Source organism: Carettochelys insculpta, chromosome 1, assembly GCF_033958435.1.
Source record: "Carettochelys insculpta isolate YL-2023 chromosome 1, ASM3395843v1, whole genome shotgun sequence".
NCBI lineage: Eukaryota > Metazoa > Chordata > Testudines > Carettochelyidae > Carettochelys > Carettochelys insculpta.
The window spans coordinates 340,649,766-340,669,147 of NC_134137.1; the positions used below are offsets into that span (position 1 = coordinate 340,649,766).

Sequence of the window (19,382 nt, forward strand, 5' to 3'; positions counted from 1 at the left end):
TTCTATGCGGAACATCGGCGTAGGGCATGCGCCACATATCATTGATCATTGTTACACCACTGAATACATAGGAGAAAAAGATTAGAGGAGAGGGGAGGCTCGCGTAATGTTAGTCAACCTTGCTGTGTTGCCAGACTACTACTGCTCTCACAAAATGTAAAATAATTTTTTTTCAGTACTTTCCATTGGTGTCATCACCACGCAATGGTTATTTATTGTAAAGCTTTGAATTATTTCTCCAAATGCTTACGGCACACGTACGAGTTGTTCGCGAAACGTAGTTTAAGAAACACTGCTATACAGTGTCTTTTGTGGGCCATCTGAAACATCATTGTATTTCATAATTTTGTTTCCCTGCCCTGATTTAAGCAGTTGTTTCATATGCACAGGTGCGAACTGAAACATTGTAATTATAAATCAAAACAGCTTACATTAATATGGCATTTTGTTTTCAGTACGTCACCTCCACTCCTCTTCACCTTTACCACCACTAATTTTGTGCTAACAAACATGAAACGGTGCTCTGGGCTCTGAGGATTTTTATGCTGTTTGTATGAATACATTTGTAAAAGCCAGTGTGATTTTTCTTCTTTTCTTCACTTGCAGAGTGTAAGTTAGTATTTATGAACTCTGAAATATATTGGCATTAGTTCAAGTCAGTTAAGATCCTCATTGATTTGGGCAGCAATAGGAATTAAATAATATTAGTCTCCTTTTTTAAATTTTTATGACAAACTCCATGTAAGTACAAGTCAAGTAACTAATTTCATTGATGTTGACCTTAAATATATTGATTAAAAAAAATCTGGTGGTTGAATTTACATACTTTTTGCACCTAATGGTTTTTTAAAATATTTCATTCTCATGTTACTATAGCCTTTGGTTTATTTTGCAAAGTATGATAAATTAATGACCCCAAAACAGGAAGTAAAGATCTAGATTTAAAAGCCAGCTTTTTCATTAGAGGTAAGCCTCTAAAAGGTCTTTTAAAGTTACATATGATGTATCATTTTTAAATAACCTTGTTTACATTTGATCACTTTCCGCAGAATAACTTTAGGTTCCATTTGTGGCTAGCTCAGAGGAACACAGAGCAGAAAGAACTTTACAGTTTGGAGTTACAATGTTATACAATGTATAGGAAATAAACATTATTTTTAAATACTTCTAAAAACTTCTTGAAAAATAGGGCTTGGTAAAGCTAACTTTGTTTTCAAAGCATGCTGATTTTTTTCTTAATGTGAGGAACAAACTTTTTCTATGTAGGAGTCTCTTGAGAGAATGGATGGGTTTGGAGCCATGGCTGAATATTTAGACAGAGTGGTGATCAACTTAGATTTCTCTCCAAAAGAAGTTTTCTTTGTGGAAATGGGCTCACAAATGATGCCCTTAAGTGCTGCACAACAATTACACATGCCTGCGGGGGGCGGGGGGGGAATGCATTCTGACATCCTGCTCTCCTTTTTCGTAAGGTCATTCATTCTTTTTATGACTCTTTCTCCAAACTCCTATGGTGGAGAATTCTTGTGTGGGCGAGGGCTGGAGGTCCCCAGGGTGTGGGGCCTGGCGCAACCCTCCCCACTTCAGAGCCCTAGGTGGGGGCTTAAGGCAACCCCCTGCTGTAGGCCCCGCTCCTGCCTGCCTATGCTCTATTCCTTCCACTAATCCCTACCTCTGTTCTGCCCCACCCCTGCTCTGTCCCCTTACCCTCTCCCAAAAGCAGTGCAAGCTAGGGATTACTGGGGGCCTGGCACAGGGGGCAGCAAGAGTTGCTACCCCATGCTCAGCATGGTGGCAGGAGCTGAGGTCCCCCCTGCTTCCACCCTATGCCAAGTTCCCAGGTGATTCCCACACATCCTGGTCACAGGACTGCTGAGACAGCCATTAGGAAAGCATTTCTAGCAGATCGAACGAAATTATTATTCCCCTCTATTCAGCATTGGTGAGGCCAAATCTTAAGTATTGCATCTAATTCTGCCTCCCCCCCACCCCCCAGTATAGAAAGGATGTAGATGCATTGGAGCGAGTCCAGCAGAGGGCAGTGAAAATGATTAGGAGGTTGGATCACATGACTTATGAGGAAAGGTTGAGGGACTTGGGCTTATTTAGTTTGCAGAAGAGAATAGTGAGGGGCAATTTGATTGCAGCCTTCAACTTTCTGAAAATGGGGTGGGGGGGCGCTCTGAAGAGGATGGAGAGAGGCTGTTCTCAGTGTGACAGATGGCAGAACAAGGAGCAATGGTCTGAAGTTTCAGAGGGGGAGGTGTAGTTTGGATTTTAGGAAAAACTGTTTCACCAGGAGAGTGGTGAAGTACTGGAATGATTTACCTAGAGGAGTGGTTGGAAGGGCCATCACTAGAGGTTTTTCAGTCCTGGCTGGGATGATTTAGTAGGGGTTGATCCTACTTTGGGCAGGGGGCTGTATTTGATGATCTCCTTAGGTCTTTTCCAACCCTAGAATTCTGTGATCATAGCACTGAGCGTGCCCATCTTCCGTCTGGGCAGCCCCACCGCCCTATCCTACGGGGCCAAAAGCTCTGATCTTCCCCAACCAAATGCACAGATTTATAGCCCCCCAGCAGAGCAACAGAGACACTGAACCAGCTCAGGTCCTAGGGCCTTGACAGCACCCGGGGGAACAGCCTTCACATATAAACCAAGCTCCCAAATAAATCTGACTTACTCTGGTAAAAGTTTTACACAGAGAAGGTTCATAAGTTCACCTTTGTCAATGAAAGCAAAATATGCACAGAGTTTGCCCTGACCTCGTGTCCCCCAAAAGAACATTTACACAGGGCTTGATAATAAACAAAAGTGTTGTTACTAAGTATGAAAACTAGGATTTAAGTGATCACAAGTGAAAGCAAACATATCAGTGTAAGTTAGTAACCAAAATATAAATCAAAACACACCAGCTAAGCCCAGTACTTGTTACATGCAAATTCTTACGCTAACTTTGGTTCTCTTGATCTTTTTCACAAGGAAAGCAGCCTCCTAGCTTAGGCCCAGTCCTTCCCCTGTTCAGTGTTAAATGTTTCCAGCAGGTAGTTTGGGTGATAAGTGGGAATCTCCTGTCATCTGGCAACTGCCCCCATTTAGTTTCTCACATTTATGTCCCCTTTGCCCAAGGCGGGAATTCTTTGGGTTTTGTTCAAATTTTTCTCACCTGGTATGTGAAGTAAAAGATCCAAAATGGGATCCAGCATCAGATGGCCTGCCCGCATGTCCTGGAATGACCAACTGCATTCAGAGCCATCCCATCCATACAATGAGGTGTGACAGTCACCCCAGGTTCTACGCTTTTGGGGGACCCATGGCAGCTGCCCCAGCCATCCTATGGACAAGAGCGGGAATGACTACCGCAGGCAGGGTGCAATAGTAGAGGGTTGCCTCCTCTTTATCCTGCACACCTGCTTATCATGTGACATGGGTGACAGCCTGCTCTGAACTGCTTTGCACTGCTCTGAACTGCTGTGGTCTCCTGGCCCACTAAGCCCCGACCACTCTGCAGCAGCAGGAAGTGGCCTTTGCTCCCAGTTGTCCACATAGAAGTGAGGCTCAGTGGGATAGATAGTCACAGCAGAGCAGGCTGCCACTCACATCCCATTGTGAGTGTGGGGCAGGAGGAGCCAAGGGAGGTGACTCCTTAGTCCTGCCACCTGCCTTCACCACCCTGCCCCCCGCCCATGCTCTGCCCCCGCTAATCCCAAACCAGGCTGGTTGGGGAGGGGGCAGGTTTGGGAATGTGTGGTGCCTGCAACAGGGGGGTTGCCTTGGCTCTGCACCAGGGTACGAGGGAGGAGGTATTCCCTGGCTCCCACACCCTCCTCCAGATGGCTCTGACCACACTTCAAGTTCACAGGAAAAACAAGCATGTTCACAGGTCATTGGTTAGAGTATTGAGCCAGTATATTTCCAGAGTATCAATAATGATCCTCATAATCTAGTTTTATAAACAGATTCACACAATATTTTTAACTTCTCATACAAGAATGATACATTCACAGAAGTAGAACATACACATTCAGCAGGTTGTACTTTTAAAATATTTTGCCTACAGCATCTTCAAGTTATACAAACTCATAAGCCAATTTTCATAAAGAATGTGGAGGCCCCCATGACACTAGCCGAAGAGGAAGGGATGGAGTCCTTTGGTCAGCGAAATTCGATTAACCTTTTTCCTTGCCACCGATGCAGTTGTGCCTAGCTATCTTATCTTAATGAGTAGTGGTCAGATGCCCTCAAATTTGAATATTTTCATTGATGTAAACTGAACTGTGTAATATAGTTAATAAGAAAAAGAAGTAGTAATAAGATCCTTTCTAGATTCTTTCTGACTAGGATGCTTGATATAGAGTTAGGGGGAAACTCGTAGACCTTAAGATCAGATGGGACCATCATGATCATCTAGGTTCTAGCCTGAACACTTGCACATTGCAGTCCTCGGAACCTTAGCCCTCCACTACTGTAGTAGCTCCCAAACCTCTGGCTGAGTAACTGAAATCCTCAAATCATCTTTTAAAGGCTTAGTCACAGAGAAGCCACCATTTACGCTAGAAACTGTCTGGGCTTGTCTTCTCTGCACTGTCTTTCACTTCATCACAGAGCATCTGAAGGTAGAAAGACAGCCAGAGGGAATCTGCACCGGGGCAAGCATTTTAAACTTTGCTTGGGGCCTACATCTGGCCAAAGCTAACTAGTGGAGGTGTGGGTTCAGAGCAACCAAAGTATGTGCTGATTCACTGCCTCCTTGGCCAGTTGTCCCAGTTAGTTCAAATAATGCCCAATGTATTTAAACCAACCTTGAACTGACTTAAAATATTATGGCTAGGTCTACACTAGCCAAAAACTTCGAAATGGCCATGCAAATGGCCATTTTGAAGTTTACTAATGAAGTGCTGAAATACATATTCAGCGCCTCATTAGCATGCGGGCAGCTGCGGCACTTCGAAATTGACGTGGCTCGCCGCCGCATGGCTCTTCCAGACGGGGCTCCTTTTCAAAAGGACCCCGGCTACTTCGAAGTCCCCTTATTCCTGTGAGCAGATAGTATGTATTTCAGCACTTCATTAGTAAACTTTTGCATGGCAATTTCGAAGTTTTTGGCTAGTGTAGGCGTAGCCTATGACACTTGGCATCCATGTCTGAAATAGATTTTGGCTGTTGCATAGTTATTGTGACTTATTAAGAGGGTTATGTTTGTTTCCTAATTAGATAGGTAACTCTTGAGCAGTGTTTCCTGCAGGCTGATTGCTTGGGCAGCTACCCAGGAGAGTCTCAGGTGCCTCCCAGCTGATGAACAGAAAGCCGACAGCCATCGATAGCTGACAGCATGTTTCTCTTGGTTGTGAACATCTGCACGTGCCTCGGAGCACATGACGAAATGTAGTCCACCCACGGATAGAAAAAATTAGAGGGAACACTCCTCTTGAGCAATGTTTTCTCTAAGTTTTTCCATCCATGTGTGGAATAAGCCAAGCGGCATTTGAATCTCTCCTGAGTGGCACACAGCTTACAGGGAACACTGCTCTAGAGCTGTGCTGCATGGAAAAGGCCTCCCTCTCTTTGCATAAGAAAGTATTACCAAAGAAGTTCCAGGTGACATAGTTAGCACTAAAGGGGAACAATTAATGGATAGAGCTCTAAGAAGAAATAGAACAGCCATGGGGACCGTAAAGGCCCCTGGATTAGCAATGGGCAACCAAGAAGAGTCAGTGGGCTGCATGAGTGGCGCTCCTTCATCTCAGTGGGCTGCAGCTGCTCAAGGCCAACTATGGTTCCACCTGTGCCCCACAGACCCTCATCTGCCTCCTTCCGTCATGTGCCCCTCACGCAATGGGCATGGGAGCCCTGCACTTGCTGCTCCTCCCCCTTCTTTCCAGCCCTTTCGGAACATCATGAATAAACTGATTTGTGCTCTGTGCCTGCTTTTCCCCCTCCCTTCCAGGGCTTGAACCGTTGTGAATAGATGGAGCTGGAACTGCTTCCCCCACCAGGAAGAGCCTTGTGACTGGATTGGGCCCATGAGGACTGGGTTCTCCTCGCAGCGGGGAAACAGCTGGTGCTGGAGCTACAGCCATGTGCCCCCTCCCTCCATGTGGCTGGAGCACCAGTGCAGGCTTTCACCCCTGTGAGAGGAGAGAGGCAAGTCCCAGGCCTCATGGGGCAGCTCCAAGCAAGCTGTAGGCATGGGCTGTAGGTTCCCCTATCCCTGCTCAAGGCTACGATTACCCTAGAAGCATCTGTTTACAGACGTTTCTGTTGGAAGAGATATTTCGACACACTGTCAACAGAGCAGCCTGACTGCCCCGCCCTCTCTCAGCGGAATGGCAGACTGGAAGCTCAGCAAACAAGGCTTCCCCAGCTGGAGCGTCCACACAGCTTTTTTGTTGGCAGAATCTGTCAAACGGCGTTCTTCCTCATCTGGGAGAGGCAAAAGGTTGTCGGTGAAAGGGCCAGCTTTTGCTGAAATACTGTTGACAGAATGCTTTTTGTGTGTGGACACTCCACCAGTTTTGTCAACAACTGCAGTCGCCAAAACTCTCTAGTGTGGCCTTACCCCTAGAGACTACAAAACAGCGGATGAAAGCCCCAGTGGTCAGCGAGTGGGTGCAGTACCTGAAAGGGCTCAAGAGATTTGTTACAATATCTTGTTTAGTTTTGATGACACTTCATTGAAAAGACACTTACAACCTTATTTTGCTAAGTTTCTTGCTCTTTTATTTCCTGTTTTTCAGTTTCTGTAGATATTAAATTCTTTTCCAGGGAAGGTAGTCTGATAGTCTGCAGGGTTAGTGCTTATGCTTACCAGGATTGAAGTTGGCAGTTTACATTTTTGGTACTGTTGCACATGAGCAGTGTTCTGTGTTGTTGCTGACCCTGAAAGAATACGGAGAGTAGAATCTTTGCTTAAGGCTGTTCCCGTGGGGTACGCGTCAGATCATGGAGTTGTTAGAATGCAGTTGTTTGACTTTTCTGAGATCTTGGTTTTCATATCATTCACCTGCACTGGGAAATGCCTAAGCTTTTAAGAAGTGTAAATTAGTACAAAATGAAGTCTCAAGTGCAAATTTTATTCAGATTGTTTGTTTGTTTGTGTCAGTGTGTGAGGGTTCTCTATAAATTAGATTGCCAAGTGATTTTGTACAAGACAATCCTGCTTGTGTTATGAGTGAAAGATTTTTTTATATATCTAAATAAAGACTAAAAGGAGCTGTTAAATGCAGTTGCCAGGAATTATCAGACATTTTCTGGCTTTTGCTTCTTAGAAAGCTGCCTGTCATACTTCATTTTTATCTTAATAAACAAAATGCCTTTCTTGAAGGGATCACGAGGTTGAATGCTATAAAATCATTCCTGCTACAGTCAAATATTTTATAGTGATCTTATTGAGGACCAAAATGGCAATATATACAGGAGCTAAACCAGAAAGGATTAAGAGGGACTCATTGGTGGTGCCATAGAACTAGATTGTTCCAATTCTGGAATAAACAGCTTCTAAAAATCGAGTGATGCACATGCAAAACACTGGAGAGGTGCCCATATCTTTGGGCAGCTATATTTGAAGAGCTTTGGAATGCTGCTGCCCATATAGTGTAAACAGCTCAGCAAACTTGGCCTGCTAATCCACTGGTGGAACTTACGGCCCATATGGATAATAGTGGCAGAAATAGATTGATTTGGCTGAAGTCATGTTCTTTGTCTATTGTTTGCTTTGTTGTAAAGATAACTGAAAGAGGTTGTGCTTGTGCTGATGGGGGAGCATAATTCACAGAAAATCAGTTCTAAGGGGCTACTGCTATCTTTCTGAGTGCATCCACAGTCTCTTTAGAGAGGATTGCAATGGAAAACTTCATTTTAGTATAATGGAAGAAGACATTACTATATGGCATTGCTTGCAGGATGGAAATTGATCAGCAAGGGATGAGCCACACAACTGTCACCATCCAGCTCTTTGGTCAAGTGCTGACGGGGGAATGGAGCAAATTCAAGCCATGGTGGGAGCTGTCTGACAATAGCATCTTTGGGGAACATTAGGGAAGAAAAAGGAAGAAGTGATAGATTTTATTTATTGGTATTAAAGTCAAAGAACCTGTTGTCTATGAAAATATAATGGTGATTAGCAGCAGTCAGTCCTCAGAGGTGCAAGGTAATCTTTTAGTGATCTTGGGGAGGGAAAATGAGACATTAACAGGGGCTTGAAATACACAAAGGAAGGACCCATTGTATCTTCTATAAATTCAATAGCTTACCCATCCAAGAGTATGATTTTTAAAGACGTCTCTACTGAGAAGGAACAGCTTAGTGGGCAAGGTTGATAGAGTTTATTACATTGGTTTGGAACAATGATACTCTACTGAAAAGATCACACAAAGAACATAGAGGAAGCTTATCAAAGGTCTGTGAATCTAAGATGTGTATGAACAGCCTTGGAAACGAGTTTACACTGTTCCAAGTGCCTAAGCACAGAATACTAGACATCCTGTTAAGCAACATGTTGATACATATTTAACAAATACTTGCTTGGTAAACAGCGCATGTGTGAGACAGCAGTGTGGTGGACCCCATCCTGCACAAGTTGTTAAAGGTCATTGTAGAGGCTATAAATGATATACTTAGGGTTTCATTTTGCAAGTTTCTATGCAGGTAGCTTCTCTTTCTCTGTCTCTTCATTTTTCATTGTTAGTAATGGATCAGTAAGAATTTTTGTATTGAATAAGAATGGGGCATCCTGTCTGCAGGTGGTTTATTCGTTAGTCTCAAGGCTAAGTACAAAGGTGACAGTAAACAAAGTTTTGCCTTCAGTCATGCAGTAATAAATTATGTGAAAAGGTAAAGTTCTCTTGGTAAACTGGTAAGGAACAGGTCTGTCAACATATTTATTACCTTATCAATGTGAGAAAATTTCACGGGAGACAGATTTTACCTGACTGAATATATATATATATAATATATATATATATAAGGTTAGGATTAAGAAAGTCATCTGCACTAATGGATTGGATTTGTATGAGGAGTAGGTGGGGCCAGAAACAGACTAGGAGGTACTGAATTCCTGCACGATTATAACACTCAGTAGCAGTAGTCTAAATAGGAATGGAATATATGGTCATGTTCTACATATTTTGAGCAAAGAAACTGCTGTATGCAAGAGGAAGTTTGAGTGGAAGAATATAAAGCTATGCAGAAATTAACTGATTTTAGAACTCCTTTGTGTGCAAAAGCATCTGTCAATGGCTGATAATAAGTTCTGGCTGAAACGTGCTGCCTGACAGAAGAGTATATTGATTGAATCTTATTTAGTGTTTGTAGGCTGTGGCATATCTGACATTGTCCAGGCCTGGAAACTGCAGTATTGGTGTCAAGTAAGACTGATGATTTATTTCTGCATATATGGTCACTGTAAAAACGCGGCACGTTAAAAGAAGGTATTCTGTTGTTTTTCTAAAAAGCATATTGGGACTGTACCTTGCATGTGACTTTGTTGCTTTTACAAAGGGACAGATATTTAATTCTCTTGCTTTCCTGAGAAATATGTGAAGCGAGTATAACTGCCTAAGAGGCCAAGTGACTCTGTTTAGATACTTGGTAAGAATTTCAATTGGCCACAGATACATTGACTTCTCTGTTTTTCCTTATTCTGTGAAATCAGTTCTGTATAAGTTAAGTAAGTGTGAATTAGGCCTAACTACATTTATTAATATGCTACATTATTAAATGTGTATAGAAATGCACAGATACTGATTAATCCTCACAATACCCTGAAGGTATTTCCCAGATGGGGAGACAGAAGCACAGAGAAACTAAATGATTTACGCTAGGCCAAGCAGTACAGAAAGTAGGTGAATCAGGGGTTATAACACAGGAATTCGTGGCCCCCAAATCTGTGCTTAATGCGCTAGAACACACTGGTCTGACACGTAAGATATGAAGGCTGCACCTATTTCATACAAACACCCTGAACACTCAGTTGTAATTGCTTTATGCCCATGCTTTCAGAAGTATTTATTTCCTGTTCCCTTTGCAATGGGTGTAATTTCTTTGTCCTGCTCTGGTTCCCTCAGAATATTGCATTGATCTCTCTGGGGATCAGCACGTTGGAGGTCACCATGGTAACATTTAGAAAAACGCATGCTGTAGATTTGAAGCTTCATTTCTGTTATCCCTATGAGCTTGAGGGTTTGCGGACTTCTCAGACTAATGGAGGGTGGGAAGGTAGATGAAGAAGCTATATGTAATGTGCACATTAGAATATTTGCAATGTAATTTTTGAGACCCTTTACTGATATTGCTTAGTGATATACAGCAGCAGCATCTAGTATTTGCATGGTATGCTGCTGTCTCTTCTGCAGAAAGTGATCCTTCTGTTCTTGTATCACATAAACATTAGTGTCTTTGTTGTCTCTGAGCACTCGTCATTTTCATCCAAGGATACTGTGAAAGCCACTGACAAGGAAAAAATTGCTATTATGGTATAGCTTAAGTATTTGTTGACAATAAAATTTGGCCACATAGGTTATGATATGTTTAATAATGAATTCTCACAACACTGTTTTTTCCCACTCTTCTTTAAAGAAGAGCCAGAAGAACTTTAAAGAAGCCAGATGGGGTGGCAAAGGGATCTTTGGAGTTTTGTTTTAGTCTGTTCATTTGAGATATATAAAAATATTTCAGTACAGGGAGATTGTTTTAGAATTTCAGTCCAGTGCACATGTGGAAACAATGCAGAGTGGTGGTGACCTCTTTACCACTGACCATTTTAAAAGCAAGATTGGATGTTTATTTTTACGAAAAGGCATGCTCTATGAATAATGTTGGGAAAGGACTCTGGCCTACGTTTTTCAGGATGTCAGACTAGAAGTCTATAATGGTCTTGGCAGACCTATGAAAATACTTTATTGAAACTGAATTCGTTTTTGGATAATGATATGGGAGCAGAGAGATAGTTAAAATAATATTTTACCATTCTTTGAAATAAAAAGAACAATGGCTTGACTGAGACCCTGATTGAAGATGGGGAAAAATAAAACATCCAATGTAAATAAGATACAAAATGGAATGGAGTTGATAGAATTGCAAGATGAAAACTCATAAGGAACTACAACAACTCCAAGCTTCAGCATTGATCAACCAATAACTTTAAGTAAGCCAGGCCATGTATCTTCCCTCATTATGTTAAGAATAACTAAACTGTTTAAAATTTAGAACAAGGTATTGGCTGCTAATGTACATCTGCTAAGAAAGGAGAGGGCCAGAGGCAAATCACAGTAGATGTTCAACATGTTTTCTGTAGCTGAGAAATAGGGTTGCTGGAATAAGAGGTATGATGGAAGTAGTGGACACTCTTCTGGACAAAATGTGAGAGGTTTAGCTCACAGTTTTTAGGACTCTGGCTCTGTCCCACTGCCAAGATCTACAACACTTTGGCTCTGTTGAAATACTAAAAGGCTGTTTTATCTATTGATGGCTGAGGGCAGTGCAGAGGAAAGAGTTAAAGATCCTATGAAGCTTTATGAGAAGAATAGTAACAGAGAGTAATAGTGATAGCTCAGTTGTCCTGACCTGAGAATAAAATAAGTATTTAGTATCTAAAGCTGTTTGGTTCCTATAAGAGTCACTGCCTTAACACTCTGCGTAGAGGTAACTTGAGTTTGAACAGTGCTACAGAAAACCGATTTCAATTCTATAAAGTGCTATTCAGAAAAAAAAACACTCTTTGTTTGTTTTTGGCATGGTTGTGGAATTCTTCAACTTTTCCTCCTGTTGTTTTTAAAATCCAGGCCTTGAAAAGAATAGTGCAGTAGGTAACCCTTTTAAACGGAATGAAAAATATGGACGCAGCAGGGAATGAATATCCAGCTGTGTGTATGGGAGCGGGGAAGGAAATTAAGTAGAAGCTTTTTCTCCTTTCTTCAAATTGGTCTTATTCATGGGGCTTTTATGGTACCACAATCACATAGTTAAAAATAATTATTTGGTAATTTTGCTTCATTTCCACACAGCAGCAATATAAAATGTCAGATTCCGTACAGCCAGTCAGTTTCCAGGCTCCCATGTGGAAATCAGTGTACTGTTAGTAAACCTTTAAAAGTTAAGATTCTTTGTTGTCAGTGTTTAATTAGGATTAGAATCCAGTGATTGGACACCAGTGTAAAGGTCAAATATATGTTTAAAAAATGGCATATTTTTCATGGATAAAGCGAAGGAAAATGCTGTTTGCTAGTTTGGGAAGGGAGCCTGCATTTTAATAAAATCACATCTTATTGCACATTTAATGGAGAAACAAATCTTAAGTATTTGAGTAGGATTTTTTTTAATAGCTTCATTTGACAGCAGTGCTGTGATGTCATTAAACAAAGTGGAAGCTTCACTTTTGATGATGACTAACGCCAATGGATAGTTCAACAAGAAAGAATTAAGAACAGGGTGGATTATGTTACAGACTTTTCAGCCAGGACTGCACCTATCAGATACTCATTGTGCCTTGCGTGGTGGAAATCTGGTCACTCTGACAGTTGTCCAAAGCTATGTCACCACCTCTTGGATCTTGCCTGGTAGACAGGATGGAGATGAGGCTTCCAAGGAAAACAAAGGGATGCAAATGGAAGCTGTGAGAACGGTCACATGCCCCTCTTTAGCAATAGGTGATGATCTGGATGTTCGGAGGGGTGTAAATCCCACCTTGTTGGAAGGGCGTGCGTGAGAAAGCTGGTCTGATGTATGTATGATATTCTGCCCTTCTCACTCATTACTATGGTGTAGCCCACCACAGAGGGGCAGGAGCCCCTGGGTGTTTCTGAGGCATATTCAGCCCTTGTGCTCTGTCAGGTGCAGCTTTGAGATGTCCTGAAGGGGACATGCTACCTCACTGCAGGCAGTACCCTGAACCCCCCCAGTGGGAGGCAGTCCCAGTGTGCGCCCCTCGCTGCTGTTGATGCAATCATCTGGCAACAGCCTTGTGTTTTCAGCTGCTTGTGTCAGAAAGTTGAGGGGAGTCTTGGGCAGGGGTACCATTTAGGAAGGCTGGGGGTGGGAGCAGCTCCTTTCCTCCCCCTCTCCCCAAGTTTTATAGGAGAAGTCTACTCATAGTTCACACCCCAGGCAGAGCTCTTGCTTCCTGCCAGCACACTTGTCCAGGAGCAGGGTTCTCTGGCTGTGGTTTCTTTGGTCAGTTTTCCTCACCACACTACTGACTGAGGGTGAGGGTGGACCAGGAAAGGGTCAGTCAGGGCATCAGGGGAGCACAGTGTTGGTACTAGTGGAGGTTGGAGCATAGGGTACCTGGTGGTGGCACTGGTTAGGTGGGAGCAGAAGCACAAGCCTGACTGGTGGGTGGAAAGAAGCAGAAGGTAACTTATTAACAAGGGGAAGCAGAGAAAGGGTATGTCCTGCTTGTTGTCCTCCTTTTGCTTTACACACCAACTGTAAAACAGTTCCAATTGGATGAGTTTGGCTTGCCATCTGTATCATAGCGGTAGACTGTAAGATCTCAGTTTATAAGTTCCGGACCCCTGAGTTTGTGTAGCCAAATGCAATTATTAGTTTTTAATTATAATACAGAATTTGGTTTTGGAATTTTTGTAGAGTTTAATAGGCAGCAAGTTGTTCAGAGTCCCAATTTATTTTTAAGAGTCATTAAGGTTCTGCTAGAGTAATTTAACCCTTCTCACTTATATGTATTAAGTTGGAAGGGTTAAATTTTACACCATACTTTTGGCAACAGTTTAGAAGCTTTATTTTGCTGTGTTTCACTGACCACCGAGATATTATTCACATACTGCTCTATTTTTCCTGTCTGTAACAATTCTTTCTTTTTCAGAATATTTTTTACAGCATTGTGAAAGACCGTGAGTGCATCATAGTACTTCATAGGCAAAATGTTCAATAAGTATCGCACACCCTGAAATACAAAAGCTGTTTAATACCAAGACTCTGGATTTAGGGAGAGACTGAAAAATCTGTTTGCCATATCAAGCACTGTGGACCACTTTATCTCAGAGAACACTATTACAACAGCTCCCCACTTCACGGTTTTATTTTAACCCTTTGTAGTTAATAGTTAGTTTTCATGTTCCATCCGGTTGTTTGACTAGCCAAATAGGTGCCATGTTAGGGGCTGACCACCCTGGATTAGTTTTCATTTTTTCAATTTTATTAGTTTTCATTCAAGGGAATTCACTGCTCAGACATTCCAATGGGAGGGGGTTAATTTATTGCTTTTACAGTCTGAGTAGCAAGTCCCATTGAGATCAAAGTTACATCATTAATTTCCTTTGTTACAGTAAGAATTTGTTTAATACACATATTTGGCAAATTTAAAATTATTCCCAATACTTCTATAATTTTTGCTTAAATCAATTGCTTTTCTCTCCCAGAAACAGCACACTTCTCTAGAATGGTATATGCACCAAGCTGAGGAGGTAGCTTACTGGATTACTCACAACAGGGTCATTCAGTTCATTCACGAGTTAACATATTTACTTTAGCAACTTTTGTTACAGCTTTTTCCTCTGACTTTTTAGATTTATTGCTAGTTATATATACCTTTTAGCTGCTCTGCTGCAGCTTCTCATTTTCTCCTATTTTTAAACTTCAGGCGGCACCCACTCGTTTCACTTGACTCACTCTGCCTCTTGCCATTCCGCGATCTCTCCGACACCGGGTGAGAGAGTGCCACGGGGGAGAAGGTATCCTAATCTCTTTGTTCTCCACTGTGTCAACTGAGTTTTAAACTGATGCACAGGGGTTGCCTCGTTGTTTAAAAGCAATTTTCAGTTTTTCAATCCATTCATTCAAAGGCAGAGATTTACTCTCGTTCTCACAACATACATTCATTCATTCGTTTACTCCAGAGGCAGTATCAATTTTCAATAAATTTATTAATAATTTTCTAGTATCAGTTTTAGTTTTATGGGTTTTTTTTGGTTTTTTTTTTTGTATCAGTTTCCGCCATTATCCTAAGGTGCATTTGAATCCTTCCTGCCAGTTTGGCAGGAGGTTTTCCTGGCAGCCTTGCTATTCGTCTAAGAGTAGCGATGGCACTAGACCATTTAAAATGCTTTTGAGTTACACATTTAACAATTTGAGCAGCGTTATTATCAAAACTAAGGGTTTGGCTGCTTAATGTTTCCCATAAAGTCTGTGTGACACTGGTTCCTGGCCAATATTAATTTCTACTGTCTTTAATGACAAAATTCATTAAAATTCTAGAGGGAGGAGGGCTAAGAGTTAATTCATTCCTTTTTAAAACACTGAGCCTGTCTATTAACCCTCTGGCTCAAGGTGTCTGTGACTTATTATCAAACACTTTGGGCTTGTCTACACTACCTCCCTATTTCGAAGGAAGGATGGTAAGTAGGGTGTTGGGAGTTTATAAGTGCTGCGGTGCATATGCAGCACTTCATTAAGCAAATTTCCTCCCCATGGTAACTGCGAAGCTTTAAACTTTGAAGTTCCAGCTCGCATCTAGCTGCGGCGCACCTGGTGGGACTTTGAAGTACCCAGGGTACTTTGAGGAGTAAAGGGACTTTCAGCGGGTGAGCCACGGCTACATGCGAGCCGGCACTTCAAAGTTTAAAACTTCAGAGTTGCCACGGGGGGAATTTGCTTAATGAAGTGCGCATATGCACCGCAGGACTTCTTTAATAAACTCCCAACACCCTTCTTACCATCCTCCCTTCGAAGTAGGGAGGTAATGTAGACACAGCCTCTGTTACAGTATTCCACCATTTCAACCTTTTGTTTTTTTGCCTTTTTTTTTTTTTAAATCCGCTTTCTCCTGGGCAGTATGTTGTATATTTTGATCATTTGTTTACATAGGAGCCTTCATGAGTAAGTTGGGGTGTAACTATAAGGACACTGACTTTCTACTTCACCGGGTATACTTCTCAGAACAAAAAAGCAGTCCAGTTGCACTTTAAAGACTAACAAAATAATGTATTAGGTGATGAGCTTTCATAGGTATACTTCTCATTTTAACAAGAATCAATCTAGGTTTTGGTGGAAAGTTTTCCAAAACCTGGTGCTCTGCATAAGGTAATGGTTGCTGTGTGGTAGCTCCTGCCCATGGACCAGTGGGGGAGGATTTGCCTAGGTCATTCCCATTCCAACTGTCCCATGTACCGCCTTGCAGCTTTGCTAGGGCTACCTGTATTAATTTCTATCTCATCTCTGCCAGCATTTTGAAAACATTGGCAGTCTCTTGTATAAGAGGGGGATGGCACTTTTTTTTTCCAAATTCTTAACGGCTGTTTTCAATCAATTAAAGGAGGAAAATGTTATCTCTTTGAAATAATTGCTGACCCTGCTCGCAGGGTTAGCACTTTCCAGTGATTTATTGACTGTTACCTCCTTTATCTCTGTCTGATGTTTCCCTTCGCCTTGGAGGCAGATAGAGTAGTATGTTGTTAAGACATTTCACTGCCTGTTTCATTATTTGCAAAGTTCTGTAATTTTTTTTTTTTTACTATTCTTTAGAGCTTCTGTTTCTGTCATTGCTTTACATATGCCACTCCAAGTTTCCCCATGTTCTTTTTAAATTCATAAGGACCCCCTACAGCTGGCAATCCAGTGAGTGGGTCCATGTTTCATCAAACTCTGTGGGGATTTTAAGGAAGGGGTTATACAGGGGATTCCCTAGCTCCAAGTTTTCTGTCATGTTAGATTGTGATTCCTACAGAGGATAGCTCGCTTGCTCACCAGATCAGCGGTGGGGGTCACCAATGTAGTTGAGCGTCTCTACCAGAAGGGTGCTTGGACGTCTAATCTGCTCCCTTTGATGTTAATCACTTTGGCCGCATGCGTGTGCTCTCTTTGGACAACAGTGTAGATTCTGCAGTTAGCCGACACTGCAGACCCTACAGCGCCTAAGAACCACAAATCAAGCGAGGTACAAAGGCACTGGAGCCAGGCATGTTGTCCTTGACGTATGGTCTCCAACACCCTCGTGAGTCTCCAGTATGACTCAACAGTTTACATTGGTACATGCATACACTGTGACAATGGACGTGACTCAGTTGACGGCAAGGGGGTTCCATCATCCTCTAGGTCGCTTGACGCAGCCCCTATTACACACACTTCATACACAGGTATAAACAAGTTACATATCCAGGTACAACCCCCTGATTGTAATACATTGACACCCCTTAATGTAACTGTATCTAATCATTAACCTGGGGGATAATGGTAGTACCATCACAACAACACTATCCATCATGCTATCATTACGACCTGTTCCTGAACTTGGGGCAGAAGTACCTGGTGCTAAGCTGTTATCTATGTGGGGGGTATGGGGAGTGCATGGTAGTAAGCAGGATGTTTGTGTATCACTAAGTGCTTGGCTCTTGGTGCTTTTAGGTGTTTTTATGTGCTTTTAGGCCCTGTGACTTGCCAGCTCTGTCTCTTGCTGCATTTCTGTGGACAGAATCTACCTAGCACAGTTTTTGCTTTAACCTACTGTCATTCAGCCTTGAGGCCTTTAGCTTTGCTGTATGTTAACAAAGCATTGACTGTTGTCCTCGACCTTTCATCTTATACCAAGCCTCTCATTATTACACAAGGATCCTGAGTGAATGTGAGCTGAAGGAAGGTGAGGGGATAGGAGCAGCTAAGAGGGTCTTAGGGTATGTTCACCTTCAGAGAAGCAGTGAAAACCCCCACCTCTCCTCAGGAAGAGATTGGAAATAGACCCCACTAAGCTAATGCAGTCTCTGAACTGACCGAACTGCTCTCTACCTTCCTCCCCATACCTCCTACTTCAGAGTAACTGACGCCTTGATCCTGCAGTGAGGACCTATGCAGGCGCAGGGGTTTCTTTAAGTCTCCTCCTAGGGGAATCTTTTTTTGTTGTCTGGGTTGTTAGACATATTTTTCTGACAAATGTTTTGACATAAATTATCAAAATAATTGAAACTGGCAAGACTGCACTGTTATTTTTACAGGATTTTTCAGAATTTTGTAATATTGTGCACAGAATGTTTTTGTGCTGAATTTGCCCAGGAATGATAGATTTATTATTTATTTTGCTACAGATAATATTGATCAGCTTCTACTTTCCCCCCAACCACCACAGATTACGCAACCTCAAGGTCACAACTTTGTATCTGTGGGAGATAAGACCCCAGTGCTGCATCTAATTGGTGTTTACCAATAATTTGCCTGGGGAAGTATCTAATTTTCTAAGCTATCCATCTTGATTTTTTTCCCTAAAATAAATGGAGGCCCTGACAGAGAAGTCATGGGGCAGAGAAGTAAAATCAGATCCTTTCTCCAGAAATGGAGGAGTTTGAATTTAGGGTTTTCTTTCCTGATGGTGGTCGGGGCGTGGGGTAGGTTACAGGGCACATGCTAAAGTTGAAAACTCTGTCTTGACTTCTTGATTGCCCGCTCTTGGTATCAACTTATATCTGTCTATGTATGTGTATAATATATAGGTAATGAGAGCAAGAGAAGAGACTGAAACCTCACTTATTTCCAAGAGTCCTCCTGAAGTGACACATTGTGCATAATAATATACAGCAGTCAAACGCAGGGTACTGCTGAAGGAGCACTGTGCTGCTGGAGGTGCCATTGTTTGCATGAAATGAAAGACAAAGATCCTGAGTGTTTCTAGTCATTAAAGATCCCATATAGCTTTTTCTAAGCATCGTATTTTGCTTCAGTGAGTTGGCCAAATTCCAGCTCTGGTAATTGCCTTCTGCTGATCTAAATTGCTCCGTTTATTTAATTGGAGAGGGTCCTATCCCAAAAGATGTGGTGGAGATTGCTGGTGCCAGTACAATGGCTGCTGTGTTTTACCCTCACTGATTTCAACAAAGGGTTAAGCAATTCCCAGTCTATGCAGACCAGTGGTCCTGTAAATCACTCTGAGGCTTGCAAAAGATATGTCCTAAATCAAATAGCAGTAGTAATAGGCTTAAACAAAGGGTGATTAATAAAATGTTGATTGTTATCAAACTAACAAGACCATTATGAACGTCATTATGATTGTTATTATAGTACAATGAAATGTAGAAAAGAGAAGTGATTGGCTTACAGTGAAAATTCACTGCAGTCTGTCTGTCTAACTTGAAGACCAGCTGCCTGCCACAGACCTCTGTGATCAAATACTGGTTCTGGAAGATAGGGTTGAATGGAACGAAAACTTGGTTTGGGGTTTTACAAGGAAAAGTTATGTTACTCCTTCCAAGCCATGTGTGTCTGTCTGTCTCTCTCTCTCTCTCTCTGTATCCCTTGAAGACTGCTGTAAACAAATCCAGATAAAATACTAAATCCAGTATCTTTTCTAAAGTCCTCTAGCACAACCACTGGCACACTTTCAACCAGCATTTGCTGTGCAGGTGACCCCCATGCTCCAGTATGCCCCATCAGGTTTATAATGTGAA

At 42.1% G+C, this 19,382-nt stretch overlaps 1 protein-coding gene across 3 annotated transcripts in view; it reads left to right on the forward strand.

Annotated features, from left to right (window-relative positions):
- The window catches only part of PLXNB2 (plexin B2), a 364,834-nt gene that overhangs the window by 218,595 nt on the left and 126,857 nt on the right, over nucleotides 1-19,382 (forward strand). The window contains exon 4 of one of the 3 annotated variants that reach the window (XM_075015326.1): nucleotides 14,597-14,687. The exons of the other annotated variants lie outside the window; for them this stretch is intronic. The gene's annotated coding sequence lies outside the window, so the exon portion shown is untranslated. The remainder of the gene's footprint in view (nucleotides 1-14,596; nucleotides 14,688-19,382) is intronic. 3 annotated transcript variants of the gene reach the window in all.